Source organism: Lissotriton vulgaris, chromosome 1_2, assembly GCF_964263255.1.
Source record: "Lissotriton vulgaris chromosome 1_2, aLisVul1.2, whole genome shotgun sequence".
In the NCBI taxonomy this organism is placed as follows: Eukaryota; Metazoa; Chordata; class Amphibia; order Caudata; family Salamandridae; genus Lissotriton; species Lissotriton vulgaris.
The window spans coordinates 334,912,047-334,938,515 of record NC_141686.1 but is presented as its reverse complement, the minus strand read 5'-3'; positions in this window follow the sequence as shown (position 1 = coordinate 334,938,515).

Genomic DNA, 26,469 nt, shown 5'->3' with positions numbered 1-26,469 from the left:
TTCCCATGGGGCACAGGGTCAGAGCTGATTTGCATATCGCCATTGTCTAACCCAGGGTGGTGTGGAGTGCAAAAAAACGATGGATTTGGGCCCAGATCTTTGGACTGGGGTGAATGTGTGACATTGATCCACATTCTGTCCATCACCTGTTTTGTTTGCAATTGCCGCCATAAGTGCGCTGGGGATGCTCAGACGTGGGTCCCAGGCACTCCACACCACTGGAGTCAAGCTAGCCGGGCTGATGAGAGGTGTTACCTCGAAACCGGTCCGGTCCTCGGATGCTTGATTCCGTTCTGGGAAGGACATGGCTTTTGTAGTTCGGACTGGACTGTTCCCATGGGGCACAGGGTCAGAGCTGATTTGCATATCGCCATTGTCTAACCCAGGGTGGTGTGGAGTGCAAAAAAACAATGGATTTGGGCCCAGATCTTTGGACTGGGGTGAATGTGTGACATTGATCCACATTCTGTCCATCACCTGTTTTGTTTGCAATTGCCGCCATAGGTGCGCTGGGGATGCTCAGACGTGGGTCCCAGGCACTCCACACCACTGGAGTCAAGCTAGCCGGGCTGATGAGAGGTGTTACCTCAAAACCGGTCCGGTCCTCGGATGCTTGATTCCGTTCTGGGAAGGACATGGCTTTTGTAGTTCGGACTGGACTGTTCCCATGGGGCACAGGGTCAGAGCTGATTTGCATATCGCCATTGTCTAACTCAGGGTGGTGTGGAGTGCAAAAAAACGATGGATTTGGGCCCAGATCTTTGGACTGGGGTGAATGTGTGACATTGATCCACATTCTGTCCATCACCTGTTTTGTTTGCAATTGCCGCCATAAGTGCGCTGGGGATGCTCAGACGTGGGTCCCAGGCACTCCACACCACTGGAGTCAAGCTAGCCGGGCTGATGAGAGGTGTTACCTCGAAACCGGTCCGGTCCTCGGATGCTTGATTCCGTTCTGGGAAGGACATGGCTTTTGTAGTTCGGACTGGACTGTTCCCATGGGGCACAGGGTCAGAGCTGATTTGCATATCGCCATTGTCTAACCCAGGGTGGTGTGGAGTGCAAAAAAACGATGGATTTGGGCCCAGATCTTTGGACTGGGGTGAATGTGTGACATTGATCCACATTCTGTCCATCACCTGTTTTGTTTGCAATTGCCGCCATAAGTGCGCTGGGGATGCTCAGACGTGGGTCCCAGGCACTCCACACCACTGGAGTCAAGCTAGCCGGGCTGATGAGAGGTGTTACCTCGAAACCGGTCCGGTCCTCTGATGCTTGATTCCGTTCTGGGAAGGACATGGCTTTTGTAGTTCGGACTGGTCTGTTCCCATGGGGCACAGGGTCAGAGCTGATTTGCATATCGCCATTGTCTAACCCAGGGTGGTGTGGAGTGCAAAAAAACGATGGATTTGGGCCCAGATCTTTGGACTGGGGTGAATGTGTGACATTGATCCACATTCTGTCCATCACCTGTTTTGTTTGCAATTGCCGCCATAAGTGCGCTGGGGATGCTCAGACGTGGGTCCCAGGCACTCCACACCACTGGAGTCAAGCTAGCCGGGCTGATGAGAGGTGTTACCTCGAAACCGGTCCAGTCTTCGGATGCTTGATTCCGATCTGGGAAGGACATGGCTTTTGTAGTTCGGACTGGACTGTTCCCATGGGGCACAGGGTCAGAGCTGATTTGCATATCGCCATTGTCTAACCCAGGGTGGTGTGGAGTGCAAAAAAACGATGGATTTGGGCCCAGATCTTTGGACTGGGGTGAATGTGTGACATTGATCCACATTCTGTCCATCACCTGTTTTGTTTGCAATTGCCGCCATAAGTGCGCTGGGGATGCTCAGACGTGGGTCCCAGGCACTCCACACCACTGGAGTCAAGCTAGCCGGGCTGATGAGAGGTGTTACCTCGAAACCTGTCCGGTCCTCGGATGCTTGATTCCGTTCTGGGAAGGACATGGCTTTTGTAGTTCGGACTGGACTGTTCCCATGGGGCACAGGGTCAGAGCTGATTTGCATATCGCCATTGTCTAACCCAGGGTGGTGTGGAGTGCAAAAAAACGATGGATTTGGGCCCAGATCTTTGGACTGGGGTGAATGTGTGACATTGATCCACATTCTGTCCATCACCTGTTTTGTTTGCAATTGCCGCCATAAGTGCGCTTGGGATGCTCAGACGTGGGTCCCAGGCACTCCACACCACTGGAGTCAAGCTAGCCGGGCTGATGAGAGGTGTTACCTCGAAACCGGTCCGGTCCTCGGATGCTTGATTCCGTTCTGGGAAGGACATGGCTTTTGTAGTTCGGACTGGACTGTTCCCATGGGGCACAGGGTCAGAGCTGATTTGCATATCGCCATTGTCTAACCCAGGGTGGTGTGGAGTGCAAAAAAACGATGGATTTGGGCCCAGATCTTTGGACTGGGGTGAATGTGTGACATTGATCCACATTCTGTCCATCACCTGTTTTGTTTGCAATTGCCGCCATAAGTGCGCTGGGGATGCTCAGACGTGGGTCCCAGGCACTCCACACCACTGGAGTCAAGCTAGCCGGGCTGATGAGAGGTGTTACCTCAAAACCGGTCCGGTCCTCGGATGCTTGATTCCGTTCTGGGAAGGACATGGCTTTTGTAGTTCGGACTGGACTGTTCCCATGGGGCACAGGGTCAGAGCTGATTTGCATATCGCCATTGTCTAACTCAGGGTGGTGTAGAGTGCAAAAAAACGATGGATTTGGGCCCAGATCTTTGGACTGGGGTGAATGTGTGACATTGATCCACATTCTGTCCATCACCTGTTTTGTTTGCAATTGCCGCCATAAGTGCGCTGGGGATGCTCAGACGTGGGTCCCAGGCACTCCACACCACTGGAGTCAAGCTAGCCGGGCTGATGAGAGGTGTTACCTCGAAACCGGTCCGGTCCTCGGATGCTTGATTCCGTTCTGGGAAGGACATGGCTTTTGTAGTTCGGACTGGACTGTTCCCATGGGGCACAGGGTCAGAGCTGATTTGCATATCGCCATTGTCTAACCCAGGGTGGTGTGGAGTGCAAAAAAACGATGGATTTGGGCCCAGATCTTTGGACTGGGGTGAATGTGTGACATTGATCCACATTCTGTCCATCACCTGTTTTGTTTGCAATTGCCGCCATAAGTGCGCTGGGGATGCTCAGACGTGGGTCCCAGGCACTCCACACCACTGGAGTCAAGCTAGCCGGGCTGATGAGAGGTGTTACCTCGAAACCGGTCCAGTCTTCGGATGCTTGATTCCGATCTGGGAAGGACATGGCTTTTGTAGTTCGGACTGGACTGTTCCCATGGGGCACAGGGTCAGAGCTGATTTGCATATCGCCATTGTCTAACCCAGGGTGGTGTGGAGTGCAAAAAAACGATGGATTTGGGCCCAGATCTTTGGACTGGGGTGAATGTGTGACATTGATCCACATTCTGTCCATCACCTGTTTTGTTTGCAATTGCCGCCATAAGTGCGCTGGGGATGCTCAGACGTGGGTCCCAGGCACTCCACACCACTGGAGTCAAGCTAGCCGGGCTGATGAGAGGTGTTACCTCGAAACCTGTCCGGTCCTCGGATGCTTGATTCCGTTCTGGGAAGGACATGGCTTTTGTAGTTCGGACTGGACTGTTCCCATGGGGCACAGGGTCAGAGCTGATTTGCATATCGCCATTGTCTAACCCAGGGTGGTGTGGAGTGCAAAAAAACGATGGATTTGGGCCCAGATCTTTGGACTGGGGTGAATGTGTGACATTGATCCACATTCTGTCCATCACCTGTTTTGTTTGCAATTGCCGCCATAAGTGCGCTTGGGATGCTCAGACGTGGGTCCCAGGCACTCCACACCACTGGAGTCAAGCTAGCCGGGCTGATGAGAGGTGTTACCTCGAAACCGGTCCGGTCCTCGGATGCTTGATTCCGTTCTGGGAAGGACATGGCTTTTGTAGTTCGGACTGGACTGTTCCCATGGGGCACAGGGTCAGAGCTGATTTGCATATCGCCATTGTCTAACCCAGGGTGGTGTGGAGTGCAAAAAAACGATGGATTTGGGCCCAGATCTTTGGACTGGGGTGAATGTGTGACATTGATCCACATTCTGTCCATCACCTGTTTTGTTTGCAATTGCCGCCATAAGTGCGCTGGGGATGCTCAGACGTGGGTCCCAGGCACTCCACACCACTGGAGTCAAGCTAGCCGGGCTGATGAGAGGTGTTACCTCAAAACCGGTCCGGTCCTCGGATGCTTGATTCCGTTCTGGGAAGGACATGGCTTTTGTAGTTCGGACTGGACTGTTCCCATGGGGCACAGGGTCAGAGCTGATTTGCATATCGCCATTGTCTAACTCAGGGTGGTGTGGAGTGCAAAAAAACGATGGATTTGGGCCCAGATCTTTGGACTGGGGTGAATGTGTGACATTGATCCACATTCTGTCCATCACCTGTTTTGTTTGCAATTGCCGCCATAAGTGCGCTGGGGATGCTCAGACGTGGGTCCCAGGCACTCCACACCACTGGAGTCAAGCTAGCCGGGCTGATGAGAGGTGTTACCTCGAAACCGGTCCGGTCCTCGGATGCTTGATTCCGTTCTGGGAAGGACATGGCTTTTGTAGTTCGGACTGGACTGTTCCCATGGGGCACAGGGTCAGAGCTGATTTGCATATCGCCATTGTCTAACCCAGGGTGGTGTGGAGTGCAAAAAAACGATGGATTTGGGCCCAGATCTTTGGACTGGGGTGAATGTGTGACATTGATCCACATTCTGTCCATCACCTGTTTTGTTTGCAATTGCCGCCATAAGTGCGCTGGGGATGCTCAGACGTGGGTCCCAGGCACTCCACACCACTGGAGTCAAGCTAGCCGGGCTGATGAGAGGTGTTACCTCGAAACCGGTCCGGTCCTCTGATGCTTGATTCCGTTCTGGGAAGGACATGGCTTTTGTAGTTCGGACTGGACTGTTCCCATAGGGCACAGGGTCAGAGCTGATTTGCATATCGCCATTGTCTAACCCAGGGTGGTGTGGAGTGCAAAAAAACGATGGATTTGGGCCCAGATCTTTGGACTGGGGTGAATGTGTGACATTGATCCACATTCTGTCCATCACCTGTTTTGTTTGCAATTGCCGCCATAAGTGCGCTGGGGATGCTCAGACGTGGGTCCCAGGCACTCCACACCACTGGAGTCAAGCTAGCCGGGCTGATGAGAGGTGTTACCTCGAAACCGGTCCGGTCCTCGGATGCTTGATTCCGTTCTGGGAAGGACATGGCTTTTGTAGTTCGGACTGGACTGTTCCCATGGGGCACAGGGTCAGAGCTGATTTGCATATCGCCATTGTCTAACCCAGGGTGGTGTGGAGTGCAAAAAAACGATGGATTTGGGCCCAGATCTTTGGACTGGGGTGAATGTGTGACATTGATCCACATTCTGTCCATCACCTGTTTTGTTTGCAATTGCCGCCATAAGTGCGCTGGGGATGCTCAGACGTGGGTCCCAGGCACTCCACACCACTGGAGTCAAGCTAGCCGGGCTGATGAGAGGTGTTACCTCGAAACTGGTCCGGTCCTCGGATGCTTGATTCCGTTCTGGGAAGGACATGGCTTTTGTAGTTCGGACTGGACTGTTCCCATGGGGCACAGGGTCAGAGCTGATTTGCATATCGCCATTGTCTAACCCAGGGTGGTGTGGAGTGCAAAAAAACGATGGATTTGGGCCCAGATCTTTGGACTGGGGTGAATGTGTGACATTGATCCACATTCTGTCCATCACCTGTTTTGTTTGCAATTGCCGCCATAAGTGCGCTGGGGATGCTCAGACGTGGGTCCCAGGCACTCCACACCAAGGGAGTCAAGCTAGCCGGGCTGATGAGAGGTGTTACCTCGAAACCGGTCCGGTCCTCGGATGCTTGATTCCGTTCTGGGAAGGACATGGCTTTTGTAGTTCGGACTGGACTGTTCCCATGGGGCACAGGTTCAGAGCTGATTTGCATATCGCCATTGTCTAACCCAGGGTGGTGTGGAGTGCAAAAAAATGATGGATTTGGGCCCAGATCTTTGGACTGGGGTGAATGTGTGACATTGATCCACATTCTGTCCATCACCTGTTTTGTTTGCAATTGTCGCCATAAGTGCGCTGGGGATGCTCAGACGTGGGTCCCAGGCACTCCACACCACTGGAGTCAAGCTAGCCGGGCTGATGAGAGGTGTTACCTCAAAACCGGTCCGGTCCTCGGATGCTTGATTCCGTTCTGGGAAGGACATGGCTTTTGTAGTTCGGACTGGACTGTTCCCATGGGGCACAGGGTCAGAGCTGATTTGCATATCGCCATTGTCTAACCCAGGGTGGTGTGGAGTGCAAAAAAACGATGGATTTGGGCCCAGATCTTTGGACTGGGGTGAATGTGTGACATTGATCCACATTCTGTCCATCACCTGTTTTGTTTGCAATTGCCGCCATAAGTGCGCTGGGGATGCTCAGACGTGGGTCCCAGGCACTCCACACCACTGGAGTCAAGCTAGCCGGGCTGATGAGAGGTGTTACCTCGAAACCGGTCCGGTCCTCGGATGCTTGATTCCGTTCTGGGAAGGACATGGCTTTTGTAGTTCGGACTGGACTGTTCCCATGGGGCACAGGGTCAGAGCTGATTTGCATATCGCCATTGTCTAACCCAGGGTGGTGTGGAGTGCAAAGAAACGATGGATTTGGGCCCAGATCTTTGGACTGGGGTGAATGTGTGACATTGATCCACATTCTGTCCATCACCTGTTTTGTTTGCAATTGCCGCCATAAGTGCGCTGGGGATGCTCAGACGTGGGTCCCAGGCACTCCACACCACTGGAGTCAAGCTAGCCGGGCTGATGAGAGGTGTTACCTCGAAACTGGTCCGGTCCTCGGATGCTTGATTCCGTTCTGGGAAGGACATGGCTTTTGTAGTTCGGACTGGACTGTTCCCATGGGGCACAGGGTCAGAGCTGATTTGCATATCGCCATTGTCTAACCCAGGGTGGTGTGGAGTGCAAAAAAACGATGGATTTGGGCCCAGATCTTTGGACTGGGGTGAATGTGTGACATTGATCCACATTCTGTCCATCACCTGTTTTGTTAACAGTTATGTTGCCCACCACTAATTTTAGTGGTTGAGTCAAACACTCATCTATTGTTTGTCCTGTCATCCCGACTGCAGTGATTAATGTCCCAGAAAGTGGTGCCATAGACATCTCGGATGCCTTAAGCATTGATCTTTGAGCTCCTGTATCAATAAAAAATGGTATACTTTGGCCCATAATTGATCCCTCTACATATGGGCCGGATTGATCCACTGCAATTGCTGGAGCTATTAGGCAGTCTTCTACTTTCAGGCACCCCTAGTATGAACTCCTTGGCCGTGGCGGTGGTGGGAAATCAGTGTCTCTCTGCGCCCACGCATCTGCCCCTGTCCAGTCCTGCTGACCTTGGGGATCTGATTGCACCTGTCTGTACAGTTCATTGTCCCTATGCTCTTGGCACTGGGGGTTTTGCTGAAAACCTTTCTGACCCTGCCCCCTGTTCTGTGAGGCTGTGTCATCCCTGTATCTCTTTTTAAGAAGTGGGCAATCAGACCTCCAATGACTAGGGTCTTTGCAGTTGAAACACGCTGTGCCTGGTGGGGGTAGGGATTTTGAACCTTTGTTAAAGTTGCGTCCACCTCCGCTCCCTCTTATTCGATCCCTTCCCCTCCCTTGTTGTCCTGTGTAGAATCTTTCCTGCGCCACCATCAACCTAACCTTCTCTTTCTTCAGCTTCTCAGCTTCTATTGTCTGTGCATTCGCCTGGTAATCAGAACAGTACCTAGCTGCAGACAAAAGTTTTTCAATCTATTCTTGCTGCCAGCAAACAAATGATTGCTGTAGATGAGTTTTTATTGGTGGGCTTAACCCCTGAACAAATGGTGTTACAAACGCTGGCATTGCATCTCCCATAGGGTTCTTTAAGCCACTATTCTGCTGATATACCTGCAACAGACGGTCAAAGAATGAGTTTACACTCTCATTTTTTTCTTGCTTTGTATTGTTAATTTCATTCCAATCCACCTTGTTTTCCGGTACTTTTTCCTTTAAATATTTGATTACTTCAATATATTTCTCCTGTACTTCATCTCCCGGAGCTCCACCCCTTTCTCTCTGGGGCTCTGCCTTCGGCCATTCCACTTTCCCCTTGCATTCCTCCCACAGGTCCTTAGGTACTATGATGTTAAACAGGGTATCAAAGTCACGCTATAAAAGTCCCCCTAATATAGCCATTTTATCTACTTCTGTGTACCATTTCCGTGGTTCCTCACGGAGTTTCGGGAAGTCTCTCGTGAAACTCATGATATCTTGCCTGGACCATGGTACAAATACATATGCATTATCCCTGCCTCCTGGCAGTGGGGGTATCTCCCTTAAAGGCATAATCAGTGTTGGCGGTGCCTGTGGGTGTAATGATTTAACCACTTCTAATACCGAAAATGTGTGCACTAGTGGCTTCCACTGTCGCAGTTTATCAATTGCATACTGTAGCCTGTCCTTCAATTCTGCTTCCGGCCATGCTTGCAGGTCTGCATCTACAAAGCTAAACTTAGTAATGTCTCATTCATATTGTGGAAGCAGAGATGGGGGTACTCCCGTGGCACCTGACCCTACTGCTTTAGCCTGTTGTATGTATGTGCTATGTGCTTCTGCACCGTCTTCTAAGAGCTTTGCTCGTGCTATGGATAATGTTTTTTCTAGGTATGCTCTCCCCTTCCCCGTCGTAAACTTGTCTATCGTTAGTTTCGGATCTATCATTTGGCGCAGCCCTTCCTCACACTTCTCCATTTCAGTTCTAAGCAGCATTGTTTTTTTCACGGCTGGGGAACCCTGCCGAGACCCAGTAGAGTCAGGGCGGGGCAGAGTAGAGTCTAGAGGCAAGCTCGTCCGCCTCTGAACATTTACCTGCTTGTCAGTCTCACTAACTGCCCTTGCCAGAATGGCAATATCGTGGTTAGTGTTTAATACATATGTACATATAGTCCATATCAAATTGTGCCATTTTGAAGTGCTGAAATCGTCATCTAGAGATGTATCAGAAAAACACTGCATCCATGGGCTATTGAGCAGGTTAGGTGGTAATACATTGTTTTGCGTGCAACAAGCTAATAATAGGTCCTTCCTCTTAGATTGTTTATCAGCAATTGCAACTGCTTCCTTTCTCACTTGCTGAAGCACTGCCATATCTTGGATCTCTTCCAAATCTACACGCTTAGAAGTTTCATCCAGAAGGCGACGCGTTAAACAAACGGCCTCTTTCTTCGCTAGGCAGCGCAGTGGGTTGGGCTGCTACAGCTGAGATACCCAATCTACCCATTAAAATGTCCTCTAAAAGTTGGTCTTCCAGTCCCGCATCCTGTTCTAACTCCACAGCAAGGCTTGGGTACACTCCCACTACCTTTAATTGTGTCCGCCTCCAATCCTCATTAATTTGTTTTGTAGCTATGTCATGCAACACTTTATTTCTAACCTAGATCAGTTCTCTATGCACCTTGGATTTTATATCATTAGTAGCACGTAAATCCTTTACAAACCCTTGCTAACTATAGTATGTCTCCCATTCAGCAGGTCGGATTTTCTTACCCTTTAACCTCAACATCTGCTTCAAATACGCCAGTTTATTCACATCATATGTACCTTGACATGGAAACTGTAAGTCCGTCCTATTTGCAGTCAAGTCATGTCATTTTCTAATAAACAAAATGGAACTCAGTCTTAGACGTAAAGCTACCACATGTGCAGGTGAACCTTTCGGTGGGGCTGGCTGGCAACTATCCAAACTATATTTAGTTAAAGCGTTCCCTATGATGAATAATGAGCAGGAAGTGTGTATGGTGTGTGTGGTATGTACCGTGGACGCAGCACAAGATCTGGCCCATGAATAATTTATAACCACAATGAAAACAATGCAAGCGTACCAGACAGATGATGGGGAAAGGGTGCGCGTTACACAGTACACACACACAAGATGGTCACAAACATTTGCACGTGCTTATTCAGCCAGCTTGTCAGCTATACTAATTCACAGAGGAAGCCAAAGGAAGCCGTTTGACATGTACACAGACAAATCAGCCAATGCCAGTCCACCACAACCTTGACTGAATTTTGAAAAAAGTATATCAAGTCTTGGGTGCTATGGTATCTGGCGTCGAAAAAAGAACAGTTACTCTCCGTCCCCTTGCATTTCTCCTTGATCCCATAAAACTGGGAGAAGAGGGCGGCTGAACAGAGAGATTTCGAAAACACTCAGAACATATGCGAATTTTCATGCATATGTCAATCAAACAAAGAAGATAGAGATAGTGGAGTCTGGACCCACATTCTCCACCAAAATGTAGAAGTGAAATCTTTAATATAAGGAATAACAAATGATAGAAAGATAACACAACCACAGCTCTTTGTCAATTCAGTGAATGGTAGATTTATTAGCACAACAAATAGCAATTTTAACGTGCAACACGGAGACAATCAGCATAGAAGCCTGAATGTCCAAAGATTTAATGTGTTTGGTACACTTTATAGACTCAAACCACAAGACCACCCATATGACACATAGCAAGAAGTATTATACGTAGTTACAGTCCACCATGATTCCCACAGCCAATGGAAAAAGATCTGTAACAAGACATCTCCTTGTAAGGTTTGATACATTTGATGCACACATACTGTAGCTAACCATGTGATCAGAATGGGTAGTATTGGGGTCAGACAATCAAGATGCGAGCTGCCATGGCCTGGTATATTTCCATACAAACTGCGACATAAGCAAGGCGATGAGTAATATTGCGAAATCTGTTATTGCTAATAAAATGTATTGTGCAAGCGGTGTGTCACGTACCTCGTCTGGGCGTAGAGAAATGCAAGGACAGCATTTCTCAGACGGTGAAAGGGCAAAACTTCCCAACATGGAGGTTTTTAGATATAGGCTAAGTTAATAGGCCTGAAGCTACTACAATTGGTATCAAACAAAAAGATAGCTTCAACAACCGTACTTGCACACCCAGCCAAATACCGATCCAGCCTCTCAAACACCTGTAGACACACAGACAGATACAGCCACTGACACACCCAGTCATTCACTGATACAGAGTCTGACAAACCAAAAAACATATTTTTAGACCGTGACAACCCTCACATACAGATACAGGTAGTGACACACCCAGCCAACCCCTGATACAGAGACTTACGGATTCATGCACACCCAAATACAGTCACTAACATACCCAGTCACTGACCAATACAACCAGTAACACATCTAAGCTGACACTGATACAGCCTCTGACACACCCAGGAACACACTGATGCAGCTATTGACTTACCAAGACACACACTGATACAACTACTGACACACCCAGGCACATACTCATACAGCTAATGACACACCTACTCACATATTGATACAACCACGTAGATATTCAGCCAAGCACCGATAAATTCTCTCAAACACCCATACACATGCTGATACAACCACTGACACACCCATGCACACACTCATACACCCAACAACACACCCACTCGCAAATGGATATAGGCACTAACACACCCAGATGTGCCCTAATATAGTCGCTTGCATGTTAAAAACACAGAGTTAGCTCCTTGTTTGACCAGATGGTGGTTTGTAACGAGGTAGGGATACCTGCCTCGCGTGACTGGTGGAACCCTTACCCTGCTGACCATCCCCCGACTCCTTCTTTGCAGTCCGAACGGTGGAAGGAAGGTCGGAGCGAGCCAGACGATGAGGACAACAACAGCGGCTCCTTTAACTGGGCATTTTCCACAGATGAGGAGGACACGCCCCCGAAGGACGTCAGAGTGACCGGATTGGTCAAAAGTAAGGAAGTGATGTACGCCGGGTATGCGAGCAACCCGGAGGAGGAGAGACAGGCGGAAGCAAGCGGAACGGAGGAGAGAGGCGAAAGCGGAGAGAACAAGGAGAGAGGCAGCCCGGAGGAACATCCCGGAGGGGGCGGAGAGACGGAGGACGGAGGAAAGCCAGGAGGCCAACGACCCTGTGGACCGCCGTGCCACACTCCCGAGGGAGGAGTGTGGCTGTCACAGGTACGGCGGCGTTGGGCAGCCTGGGTGGGGAGGCGAAGCGATAGCGTGTAAATAGTGTACACTAGTCCCTGTTTGTTCCTGACCTTTGTAGTCCTCCCTTCCCATCCATACTCCTTTTTCCTTCCCAGTTCCTCACATCCAAACCCCCCCCCCTTGTTCACTGAGCACTGTACGTAGAGAAGTCACGTCTCACTGGGTTGCCCTCACCTACCCCGGACCCCTTGGTACAACCCCCATTGAGGACTGGAAACTAACGGCTTTCCTCTCTGTTGGTCTCTTGCATGCACCGGAGCCGGAGACAGCTGTAAGAACGTCCTATCAACCCCCAATTCAGGAAGGAGAAGACCACCGCCACGGACCCCAGCGTGTTTGCCAGAGAGAGACTGACCCTACAAAACAGAAAGACGTTGATGTCAAACCCCCCTAGAGCTATAAAAATAAAACCTTCTTTAACCCCTCTACTTGGTGTCACAATCGTCCCTACTCCCACGCCCACACTGGTGTCAGAAGTGGGATCTACCCCTTCGGAAACGACCATGGGGATGGAACAAGTGATCCAGACACTCATAGAAGGGCAACAAAAGTTGGAATGGGCGATCAGCCAGCAGATCAACACTGCGGAGGCCGACAGAGAACTATTTCGAACCTCCATGACTCAGCAGATGGACAATCTCCACAAAGTAGTGCAGGCACCAGGCACAACAACCCCAAGACTAGCCGGTCCACACCCCTCGGGAGTGGCCCTGCAGAAATATGTGGTAGGGGAAGATCCCGACGCATTTCTGTTGAACTTTGAAAGAGCGGCAAGGGCTTGTGGATGGCCCGAGGACAAATGGCCCTTCTTCCTAGCTCCCTTATTGACTAGAGAAGCCCAGGCTGCCTACCAGGTGGCCAACCACTCTGGCACGTCCTCCTACTCAGACATAAAAGCTGTGATTCTGGACCACCTGGGAATGGATGCGGAGGCATATAGACTCCGTTTCCGAAAGGAGAAGGGTATCACGGGTGAGAACCCCAAAACCATGTACCTAAGAGTCAAGATGGCCGCCGAAAAATGGCTAAGACCTGACATACGAAGCAAAGAGGACATCATGTCCAGCATCATCTTGGAACAGTTCATGGAGGTCTTACCATATGGTACTCAGAGATGGTTGAGGCAACATCCCGGACTAACGGCAGCACAAGCCATTGAGATGGCCTCTAATTATAACAGGGCAGCTCCCAGGACTTTCCCTTGGGATACAGACAAGAGTGGCAAGCCCAACCCGACTCCTACCAAACCTGAGAAAAAGAAACCTGTCCCCGAACCTCACAAACCCCGACCCTATTGACCGGAAGCACCCCCCATCATGAAGGGGCCCCAATGCTTTGAGTGCGGAGAGTGGGGACACATAGCCAGAATGTGCCCCCACCGACGATCCACCGAGGAACCATGGAGGTTGGCTACATCCCCAAAGCTGTGATGTACACCGCAGAAAAGGGCCCTTCATTCTATGTAAGGGTACGGGTAAATTGTAAACCTGTAAAAGCCCTCCTAGATTCCGGATGTAGGCAATCTGTCATACAGGAAAGACTGTTGCACCCCTCCCAGATAGGCCGTGATGGCACCGTTCACATTAGATGCGTTCACGGCGACGTTAAACCCTACCCCCTAGCCCGCATAACCCTGCACCCAATAGGTAGGGAGCCGTGTGTGGTGAAAGTGGGGGTGGTGGAGTCCTTACCAGAGGAGCTTATAATAGGAGTAGATAACCCTGATTTTCTGTCCCTGTTTAAAAGAGAACTAAAGGACCTCCCTGCAGGGGCATACCTGTCCGTCGAACCCTGGGTGTTTGATAGGGGTTTTAAATTCGCTCAATCCAACGACCCGTCCCTCATGAATGCTTGGGAAGCGGCTCACCTCGCGCAAACCTCACCTGCACAGGGGCACCCCAGATTCAGTATCGTAAACGAATTACTGTATAGGGAAGGGAAAGCAGGGGATCCAACCCAACTAGTGGTACCGAAAGATTTCAGGGAGCAGATACTTTTCTACGCCCACACCCACCTCACTGCTGGGCACAGTGGGACCGAGAAAACGACTCAAAACATATTGCGGCTATTTTTCTGGCCTGGTATTTACAAGGAGGCAGAGACTTATTGTCGACAATGCGAGGTGTGCCAAAAAAAGAACCTGACACGACCCCCTGCAGTTCCCCTACAACCTCTACCAATCATAGGCAACCAATGGGATAGGGTGGGGATGGACCCCTACCACGTACCTCACGAAGACATACATACGCCCTAGTGGTGGTTGATTACAACACAAGGTTCCCGGAGGCCTTCACCCTCAGCGCCCTGACTACGAAGAATGTAGCGGAAAAACTGGTGGAGCTGTTTTCACGGGTGGGGTTTCCACGGGAGATCCTAACGGATCAGGGAACTCCCTTTGTTTCCCGGATGATGGTAGAGGTATGTAAGTTGCTGGACCTCCGCCACATCCGAACGTCCGCATACCATCCCCAAATGGATGGCCTCGTAGAGAGGTACAACCGAACGTTAAAAACAACCCTAAAAAAATTGTTGAGCGCTGAAAATAAGGATTGGGACAGGATGTTACCCCTGGCCCTATATGTAGTAAGAGCCCAAGTACAGAGCAGTTTGGGGTTTTCACCGTTTGAGCTCCTATACGGCCGGCAACCAAGGTCTCTTCTGGAGATCACAAGGGAAGCCTGGGAGAGGGAGGAGGCAGCGGAACAAAGAAACCTACTAGAATACACCCAACAGTTACGATCTAGACTGGGAAAGCTAAGGGACTTGGCATACTCGAACTTGGAAAAAACTCAACGTATCCAAAAACAATACTACGATAAGGGCAAGAAGTGGAGGACCCTTGAAAAAGGGGATTGGGCCCTGGTGCTCCTACCATCTTCTTCCCAAAAGTTCAAGAGTGAGTGGAAGGGGCCCTACAAGGTTATAGAGTCCTTTGGGAGAACAACATACCGGTTACAAATGTCTCCTACCCGGAGGCAAACCTTCCAAATTAATCTCCTCAAACGATGGATAGGACAGCCCCCACGCTCAGCCAATCTAGTGTTACCATCCCGCCGCACCGCCTCCACCCTGGAGGACCTTCCAGTGAATACCGAGCTGACTGACACCAAAAGAAAGGAGTTGAGAAAAACACTACACCCTTTCTCCAAGATATTTTCGGACACCCCGGGGTGTACCCATTTGGCGGAGTACCAGATTAAAACAAAGGAAGGACAGGTGGTGAAACAGAGGGCCTATCACATCCCAGCAGCAAAAAGGGCCGATGTGAGGAAGGAGATACAGGAAATGCTCAGGCTAGGGGTGATAAGACCTTCCAAGAGTGACAGGGCATCTCCCATAGTCATGGTTCCGAAGTCCGACGGGTCTACCCGTTTTTGTATGGACTTCAGTGCCCTGAACGCTATTTCATCCTTTGACGCTTTCCCCATACCCCGGGTGGATGAATTGATAGAACGGATCGGGGAGGCTCGTTACATTACTACCCTTGACCTAACCAAGGGTTATTGGCAGGTACCCCTGAGTGAGGGGGACCGACACAAAACCGCCTTCGCAACAGAAGATGGGCTCTTTGAGTTTAATGTACTTCCTTTTGGCCTCCACGGAGCCCCGGCCACTTTCCAAAGACTAATGAACACGGTGTTAGCTCCCCATACCCAATACAGTTCAGTGTATCTGGACGATATAGTCATCTTCAGTACCACATGGGAGGAACACCTGGGACACTTGGCCAATGTCTTAACCGCTTTACAGGAGGCAGGATTGCATGTGAACGCGAAGAAATCAAGAGCTGCTTTCCCAAAAGTAAAGTACCTGGGGTTCATGCTAGGGGACGGTGTGATAGCCCTGCAAGAGGAGAAAATCAGAGCCATCACCCAGACTCCATTTCCATCGACTAAGAGGGAACTGAGGGCTGTTCTAGGCCTCATTGGTTATTACAGGCGCTTCGTTAAGGATTTTGCTGACCTTTCCAGTCCCCTTACCGACCTACTCCAGAAAAATATGAAAAACACCCTTCCGATGCCTCCCTCCGAAAAGGCCCATACCGCCTTCCAGGCTCTAAAGACGGCTCACACTACGAGTCCGGTCCTCATTCCTCCAAACTTTGAGAAACCTTTTTCCCTGGCTACTGATGCCTCTGACACTGGCATTGGTGCAGTATTATCCCAGGAAGGAGAGGACGGTGCCGAACATCCTATACTCTACGTGAGCAGGAAACTCCACCCGAGGGAACGTAAGTATCCCACGGTGGAAAAAGAGTGCCTGGCAATCCGCTGGGCAGTAGACAAGTTGCGGTACTACTTGGAGGGTAAGGCCTTCGTTCTCTTTTCGGATCATGCCCCACTGCAATGGATGCAGAGAAATCGATCCCAGAATGCGAGAATCCTACGTTGGTTTCTCTTCCTACAACCTTTTTCCTTCAAAGTGATACACAGGAAAGGAAAGGACAACGGGAATGCAGACTTCCTTTCAAGGATGCCCGTTCTCCCCGAGCGGATGAACCCGGGGGGGAGGAGTGTAACGAGGTAGGGATACCTGCCTCGCGTGACTGGTGGAAGCCTTACCCTGCTGACCATCCCCCGACTCCTTCTTTGCAGTCCGAACGGTGGAAGGAAGGTCAGAGCGAGCCAGACGACGAGGACAACAACAGCGGCTCCTTTAACTGGGCATTTTCCACAGATGAGGAGGACACGCCCCCGAAGGACGTCAGAGTGACCGGATTGGTCAAAAGTAAGGAAGTGATGTACGCCGGGTATGCGAGCAACCCGGAGGAGGAGAGACAGGCGGAAGCAAGCGGAACGGAGGAGAGAGGCGAAAGCGGAGAGAACAAGGAGAGAGGCAGCCCGGAGGAACATCCCGGAGGAACATCCCGGAGGGGGCGGAGAGACGGAGGACGGAGGAAAGCCAGGAGGCCAACGACCCTGTGGACCGCCGTGCCACACTCCCAAGGGAGGAGTGTGGCTGTCACAGGTACGGCGGCGTTGGGCAGCCTGGGTGGGGAGGCGAAGCGATAGCGTGTAAATAGTGTACACTAGTCCCTGTTTGTTCCTGACCTTTGTAGTCCTCCCTTCCCATCCATACTCCTTTTACCTTCCCAGTTCCTCACATCCAAATCCCCCCCCCCCTTGTTCACCGAGCACTGTACGTAGAGAAGTCACGTCTCACTGGGTTGCCCTCACCTACCCCGGACCCCTTGGTACAACCCTCATTGAGGACTTGAAACTAACGGCTTTCCTCTCTGTTGGTCTCTTGCATGCACCGGAGCCGGAGACAGCTGTAAGAACGTCCTATCAACCCCCAACTAAGGAAGGAGAAGACCACCGCCACGGACCCCAGCGTGTTTGCCAGAGAGAGACTGACCCTACGAAACAGAAAAACGTTGATGTCAAACCCCCCTAGAGCTATAAAAATAAAACCTTCTTTAACACCTCTACTTGGTGTCACGGTCGTCCCTACTCCCACGCCCACACGGTTCTAAAAATAATCCCTTTTGTAGTAGATGGTATTTTTGAATAGATTTTTTCTATTTTTTTCATGTTTGTTTTCAACAAAAAGTAAACAGGGTACTGATAGGGTAAGGCAAGAGAACTGCAAAGAAGCAAATGGCTTCAGTTTCAAAAAACATATAGTGGCAACTAGATGCTTCTCTAATGTATCCAAGAATGCACCCACAGAAGAAATGTTTGCAGCGACAAGCATGTGGCTCTTCGACAGTGACTAACTATCTCACTTAATTCTTCAGAGGCAGCTGGTAAAACAGAGTACCACTGCTTCTGAACACTCTTTCTACAGAGTTCACTGTTCAATGTTCACTGTTCAATGTGCCCAATCAAAAGGCAAGGTTTTAGTGTGTCATTGAGTGAATTTGCAAGTCCAGTTATAGGTTGATATATGTCTATACTTATAAGTATGTTCACACTGATGTCATGAATGGAAGTAGAGGGATGCACATATTTAAAATATTTTTTCTAATTTTTGGCGAATCCGCAAATCACAACTTGCAGATTCATAGCAATCATGTGATCGGAATTAATAACCATAGATTCCTTGTAGTCCCTTCTATGTTTTCAATCTCTTGGAAGTACTGCGGTACTAAAGAAATAATAATAAAAAATAATACTTGTTCAATTACATTTACAAAAACATTATATTGCTTTTTGAAATAGATAATGGTGGCCTTAGACTCTTGGCTCTCTCGATATGCCAGACTCTAAAGTAAGAAATGTGGGTGATATTTTTGATGCCGAATTGTCATTTGTGGATCAGATCAACAAATTAGTATCATCATGTTTTTTTCCAATAATAATGTTGAGGAAAGTGTTACCCTTTATTCCCACAGATTTGAAAAAATCTGCCATCATCTCACTAGTTCTATCTAGGCTTCATTATTGCATTGCCCTGGCTATTAAACAGAGACCAATTAAGCAAACTTCAGATTTTGCAGAATACAGATTATCAATTACTCAAGAAGATTCCCAAGTTTAAGTCTGCATCAGGTGCACAGGCAGAACATCATTAGCTCCCTGTCAGAAAAAAGATTGCCTCTAAGTCTATATGTTTGGTACACAAAGCATTGCATGGTTGAGGACCAGAGTATCTCAAAAGTAAATTCAGGTGGTACTCCCCAAAAAGATTACTACGATCAGGCACATCAAACTCAGTGATAATCCCTAGAATTAATAAAGTGGTGTGGAGTGAGTGCAGTTTTGTTTATTCCACCTGTAATGTTTGGAATAGACTGCCTCTGCATCTAAATAGTCATGTTAAGTTATTTTGCTTTCGTAAGCTTTTAAAAACATACTGGTTCATAAGAGTGAAGAAACTCACTTTTTTTATAGTCTTATAGCTCTCCGTGTCTTATAGTAATTGGTAATCAGGTGATCAATGTAGAATTAAGCCAGCGACTAGACGCTGTAGGGCAATTGTGCACAATAGAAATTTTTAAATCAAATAAAATATTTTTTACACAAAAACATTACTGGCACCTGGTTTTCTCTCTCGAACGGTCCGGAATGACCGTACTTGGGCATTTTACCCTTCCATTTGCAATCATTTACCTCAATTAGCTCGGACATGGCCGATTAGTAGGAGTATTTATAGCGCCGACCCGAACCCCTCCTCACTTATCTCGGAGCCGCGTTGTGGGAAGTCGGACGGAGGAGATCCCTCGTAACAGTGAGTTAAGATTTGGTGACTGCAAAATTTGAAGATCTGCAAGTAAATGGTATGTAAGCTTTGCTTCAGGACTGAACCTTATTTTTGCAGATTGTTAATAAGCACTACAGATACCCAACGTTCAGAGGCTCATGATGCACACCTAACTTTTGCAGCAAGTATGAATTAAATACAAACTTGTTTTTTTCCCATCTGCTCAAAAACATTTAATGACTCCTAAAACTCTACAGGATACATAACTAGAGCGTGCGTTTTATGTCTGAATGTTATGTGTGTTTTGTCCTCGTTCTTCTTTTTACAGGGAGCACCAGCACAAATAGAATGACATTTTTTGTCTAGTTGCTGCTGCCCTCACAATTTTTCTAGGTCACTGAACCTGCAGTATTGGATTTGTATTGTCAACTTTCCAATCTATTATTTCCATCTTTATGCTTTTAATTTCAGATTCGCAAATGCAGAAATCGACAAACAACGATACTTAGGCACATACTAGCCTTTGACTTTCGTACTTTCACTTTTCTGTAGATTAACAGTTTTTTTAACTAATGTGAGTAAGGTGGGGATTTGTGTACCCCGTCCTGAAGTAGGAACTTTGCTCTGAAACATGTTGACACACACTAGAGGTAATGTATATCAATTCACAAATTACCTCGCCTATCACCCCTTTTAACAATACCAGCACGGGGAAGCATTTAAGTCTTTTGTCCTTTCCCACGTGCCAGGTCCTTTTTAAACCTCACTTATCCACTTAAAATAACCCCACCAGTCACTAACACTGACGTCACCCCACATGCACCGCACATAGCCAATAAAAAGTGCTCCTGCATAATCGTAGGTTAGTAGCACACCGCATCCCGTAGAGCGGTGCGAAGTCTCCAATGATGAAGCATGACACCAAGGGTCCTTTTGGTGTGTGAGGGGTATTTAAAAAACACTATGTGCTTCCCACTATTGTTAGGGATCACCCTCACACCTCCTGTGGATTCCATTTGTTTAATCACAGGGGTACCCCAACCCAAAATGTGTACCCTAGTGCATTTAGGTGTTTTCATTGTATTCTAAGTGTCTTTCGGCATAGCACTGGCTCCGGGCCTGGTTAGACAGAGCCCAGGGTCAGTCAGAGTCAGTTACCACCAGTACCAGTCAGCAAAAAGTTTCGGGGTGCCCAGGGCACAAGGATGACTTTGCAACAAGGTCTCTTTCTGCACCTCTGTTTGTTCTTTCTGCATATCTCTTGCTTCTTTCTGCACCTTTCTACCTCTTTCTGGACTTTTTTTGCCTCTTTCTGCATTTCTCTTGCTTTTTTCTGTGCCTTTCTTCCTCTTCCTGCACATGTCCTACCTCTGTAGGTGTAGTTAGAAATTAGCATTTAATAAACCTTAGAAATTGACTGAAAAAACCATAGGTTTCAGGGACGTTGTAGTTAGAAATGAGCATTTAAAAAACCTTTGACATTCACTGGAAAAACCATAGATTTCAGGGATGTTATAGTTAGAAATTAGCATTTAAAAAACCTTAGAAATGTACTGAAAAAAACACAGGTAATAGGGCAGGGGGTTTAAAACTACCTCTAAGTCAGAGGTGCAGAAATATGCTACTTTAACTAGTTGTAGCATTTGCAGAGTGGTGGAGAAAGGGTGCTGGGCTTCCAACCAACGCTCAAGAACTCCGCTGTGTTTGACCTACAGGAGGTAGCAAGAGGGATTCTTGGCCCCCACACTCCCTCAGGACTAAATTGTACTTTATCCCCATCCCGTAGTCTGCCAGGAGGCACGTTTGCAGAGTGGTAGAGAAAGGGGCCATGGCCTCCGAAGACATTTTAGCAATCCCACTGTGTGGGACTTACTGGAGGTAACAAGAGGGGTAGTTGGCTCCAAAGGACATCCTTGGGGGCCAACTTCCTAAACTATTACCTCCAGTCAGTCCCACACAGCAGCACTGGTAAGTACTCGTACCAGGCCATGCACACTTTTCCCACCACTCTACAAACACACTCCCTGGCACACTCTTGGATGGGGATTGAAGTCCTCTTCACTGCTGGGTGTACATTAGGGGCCCACTAGCCTACCTTTTACCTCCAGTAAGCCCCACGCAGTGGGATTGGTGAGAGGTAGACAAAGGCATGCCCCCTTTCTCCACCACTCTGTAAACGTGCCCCCTGGCACGTTGTAAATTTGGGATTAAGTCCCCTTTAATCCTGAGGGTCCTTGGGGTCCAACTAGCCCACCAGGTACCTCCAGTAAGCACGCAGAGTTGCAGAGAGGTGTAAAAAGGGGTGTGGCCTGGCCAACCTCTCTGCAAAGCAGCGCAGTAGCGCTTACTGGAGGTACCTGGTGCAGTTGTTGGCCCCCAGGGACTTTCAGGATTAAAGAGGAATGAATTTCCTAACTTAAAATGCGCCACAGGGTGTGTTTGCACACATGTTACCTCAGACCCCGCCCTCTCCCTTCACCACTGTGCAAACATGCCCCATGGAGCGTTTTAAGTTGGGAGATTACGTTTCCTTGAATCCTGAGGCTCCCTGGGGTCTAACTAGCCCACCAGGTACCTCCAGTAAGCACCACAGAGCTGCGTTGCAGAACAGTGTAAAAAGGATCATGATCAGGACCACCTCTTTGCAACGCAGCGCAGTGGCGCTTTTTAAAAGCACCTGGTGGGATAGTTGGCACTCAGTGGCTCTCAAGATTAAAAGGAAATTAATTCCCCAACTTCAAATATGCCACATGGCGTGTTTGCACACGGGTCACCTCAGGCCCCGCCCCCTTCTTTCACTACTGTGCAAACGAGCCCCGTGGTGTATTTTAAGTTGAGAGATTAAGGGCCCGATGTAGGTAAACGGGATTTTCCGATTTCAAAATACCGAGGCGGGCCGAATCGGTATTCTGAAATCGGAAAACGAGATGTAGGAAAAAAATACCGAATGAAAACCGATTCGGTCGGCATCGGTAATGAGATTCGGTACGTTCCGATTCAGCTCGGTCCGAATCGGAAATTACCGAATCGGCCAACAACGAATCGGAAAATACCGAATCGGCTACCACCGATTCGGATATTTCCGATTCGGCGAATACCGATTCGGTAAAAGCCGATTCGGTAAAAACCGAATCGGCAATCATAGACCCATGGCGAAAAAGCCCATAGGAATGCATTGCATGACCCGATTCGGCTTTTACCGAATCGGATAATACCGATTCGGTTTTTACCGATTCGGATTTTACCGAATCGGTAAAAGCAGACTCGGCAATAGGCGATTCAGCCAATGAGGTGGCTCCCCCTCCCCCACCCAAACAGGGAGTGGCAACCCTGGCAGGTGCAGCCAATTAAGAAGTTTCTAGAAGTTTCTGGAAAGCCTGCCTGAGCCCAACACACAGTTAGCAGCAGTGGGAGAAGGAGGTTGCAGACTGAGCAGGAGCAGGAGAATATGGCAGATCAGGCAGGAAGCCAGAAGTCCTCCCAAAAGAGGAAGCCCAAATTCACCACCACAGAACTACAGGTGCTGGTTGAGGAGGTGGTGAGGGTGCACCGCCAGCTCTTTGGCAAGCTGTCCCTCAACGTGCCAGACAGCACCAAGAGGAGATTGTGGGCAGACATCGCCCAGAAGGTCAATGCTGCTGGAGTCACCCCCAGGTCCATTGAGGAACTTAAGAAAAGGTTTTATGACCTCCGCAGCCTCACGAAGAGGAAGCTGGCCGACCTCCAAAGGCAGGCTGGACTCACCGGAGGAGGCAAGAACCCGGCGCCACCCCTCACCGAGCTGGAGGAAATTGTCTCCAGCACCATCGAGAGGGAGAGCATCGTAGGGATCGGGACCCTGGACAGCACTGCGATGGCCACAGCTACAGGTAAGAAGCATGCGCATCATGACACACCCTACCAGACACCTCCCCATTAGACACAATGCATAGGCAAACACCAGCACTGTACTGTCACCAACATACAAGAGACAAGCATCATGGTACATGTAGTCAGCAGAAGTTAGCCAAATATGTCAGTGCAGAATCACAAGACAGGAAACAGTGTGACACGGTGTAAGGAGATGCAAGGACATGTGGAATGCCATAATTGTACTGACTGTAATACATCGGCACTCAGTTTACAAATGCTTCTTTGTACCTAGGGGCACCATCAGGCGGCACCACTGTGGCAGCAGAGGGAGCTTCGACATCACATACTGCAGTGGCAGGGCCGAGCACCAGCCAGCCTGGCCAGGAGGAGGAGGAGGATGAGGATGAGGAAGGAGACACCCCAGGGCTTGGAATGGAGGGAGTCCTGGTGATTGATTTCCAGGCAGTGCACTCCCCAGTACTGCCCAGCTCACCCCCCTTGCAATTTTCACCATACAACTCCCCAACAAGGCAGACCATTCCGCCGACAACAGCTCCTGCCACAACCGTGGCCTTGCCACCCGTCCTACCTGTCCTGGGAGCAGGGGCTCCGGGACCGGCCAGCACCACACCACCACCAGTGGCACCCCAGCCCACTCAGCAGGCCGGAGGCAGCAGTGCCAGACGCCGTGCCACCACCACCACCACCACCACCACTGCTGCACCAGCACGGGAGGGCAGTGTGTTCCTGGGCCTGGAGGGCCAGATGGTCAAAATCCAGCGCCAACAGGCCAGATCCACCATGGCCTGCCAACGCCAGCTCCTGCAGCACAACCTGCAGATGGGGGAGTTGGTGAAGGGGTTCCAGGCTGTTGTGGACAGCAACAAGGAGGTGGCAGCAGGGTTGGGCAGGCTGACCACTGCCATCACCCACTCCTCTGCCAGGCAGGAGGAGCATGAGGTTGCGCGCAGGAGGGATGCCCGGGTGCTCAACCGGGCCATGGCCCGCCTTGCAGCGGCGACCGCACAGCTGTGCCATCGTAGCTCAAATCAGGAGTCGGTGCTGAGTCAGCATACGGCTGAGCTGACCAGGGGGATGGCCAGGATCACCACGGCCATGGAGGCCATGTTAATATCAAACGCCGCCTCCAATCCTGCCCTGGACCTGGGTGATGCTGGAGACAGCAGCAGCCGCAGCAGCCCGGCCAGCGCTGCATCAGAGCCAAGGAGGAGCACCAGGCGATCCGCTGATGCTGCAGGCCATTCGGAGGGGGCCGAGGGACACCCCAGTGGGTCTGGAAAGCGGGCCAAAAAATAGGCTGGCAAGGGGGGATGATCATATCGGTAAGGGCCAAAAATCGGTATTTTCGGCCGATACCGATCGGTAAAGCCCTACCTACATCGGGCCCTTAGTCTCCTTGAATCCTGAGGGTTCCTGGGGTCCAAGTAGCCCACTATGTACCTCCAGTAAGCACCACAGAGCTGCTTTACAGAGAGGTGTAAAAAGGGGCGTGGCCTGGACCACCTCTCTGCAACACAGGCCTGTGGCGCTTACTGGAGGGACCTGGTGTCCTAGATGGCCCCCAGGGGCTCTAAATATTGAAGGGGAATCAATTCCCCAACTTAAAACGCGCCACAGGGAGTGTTTGCACACATGTCACCTCAACCTCAGGTCCCGCCCCCTCCCTTCACCACTGTGCAAACGCGCCTGTGGCGTGTTTCAAGTTGGGGGATAAAGTCCCCTTGAATCCTGAGGCTCCCTTGGGTCCAACCTTCCCACCAGGCTCCTCCAGTAAGCTTCACAGAGCTGCATTGCAGAAAGGTGTAAAAAGGGGCGTGGCCTGGACCACCTCTCTGCAACGCAGCACTTACTGGAGGTACCTGTTGGGCTAATTGGCTCCCAGGGACCCCCAGTCTTGAAGGGCAATAAATTCCCCATCTTAAAATGCGCCACAGGGCGCGTTTGCAGAGTGTTGCTGGGAGGGGGCGCAGCCTCCGTCTTTGTAAAGGGTCTGACCCCTATTTATTTTTTAAATGGAAGGGGGCTGCGTGGCCCCCCTCCCGAGGTAATATGCGGCCCCGGGGGACCCAATCCCCCGGGGCATGGCCAGTTTTTTTTTTCATTTATTTGGAGGGGGGCTGCGCAGCCCCCCTCCTCAGGCCATTTATGGCCCCAGGGACCCCATCCCCCAGGGCCGGCCTTTGGTTGTTTTATTATTTTTAATTTTTTTATCAGAGGCCAGGCCACGGGGACCCCATTCCCCGCGGCCTGGCCTCTCGTTGGGGACTGTGGGGGAGCCCCAATGCTCCCACAGTCCCTGCCGGCTCCCCGTATCCTGCGCGAGCCGGCATTGTTTTTCCACATGGGGAGCTGCTGACATGCAGCTCCCAGTGTGGAAAAGCAATCTGGTATGGATTTTGGAAGAGAGAGCAGGTTTCCTGCTCTCTCTTCCAAATTCCAAACCACAGTTTGCCATAACAGGGCAGGGCAGTTTTGTCCTGGGGTGGGCACCCCGGGACACTGCAGGAGACGGCCCTGGGGGGTGTTGGTCCCCAGGGCTTTCACAGGCTCCATGACGTGTGTAAAGCCCCGGGGCTCAGGGGTCTGTAACAGACCCCCTCATTTGAATAATTAGTGCCCCCGGATGGTGGCGGTCCACGGGGCTTGTGGGGGGGCTCAAGCTCCCCCACACAGGTTGTTTAAAAAAAAATAGAAGTCCCAGAGGGTGGCAGTCCATGGAGTTGTGGGGAGGCTATGTACCCCCAGCAAATATTTTTTAAAAGCCCCGGGGGTTGCAGTCCCCGGGAATTGGGGGGCCTTGGAGGCCCCCCATAGATTCAAAAAGAAGACCCGAGGGGTGGTGGTCCCCAATCTGTGTGCAAATTCGGGATGAAGGCAGAAGGCGGACCTGCGTGACAGACCCCCAGAACTTTCTATTTTTACAATCACTGATTTTTATTGTTTAACCCCAGCAGGTGAAAAAGTAGCTCTGATTCCATCCTGTCTTAACTGGTTTACGTATGTTAACACAGATCTGAAGAAGGTGCTTTTCATGGTAATAATGCACAATATAGCTGCAAACAATGCGATAGGGTTGGTGCGTATGGGGGAAACCGGGGCAGGACAGTGCCTAGAGGTGACTTGGATATGTGTCTCGTAAAAATACATATCAAACCATCAGACAACAAAGTCATAACGTGAGATGTACAGCGTAGGAGAAGAAAGTGATAGTGTGCCCTATCACAACATATAACATAATTATAAACATAATGTCACAAGTATGATGTAACACAGTGCCGCCTAATTTAATTTAAAGGAAAATTTAAACTG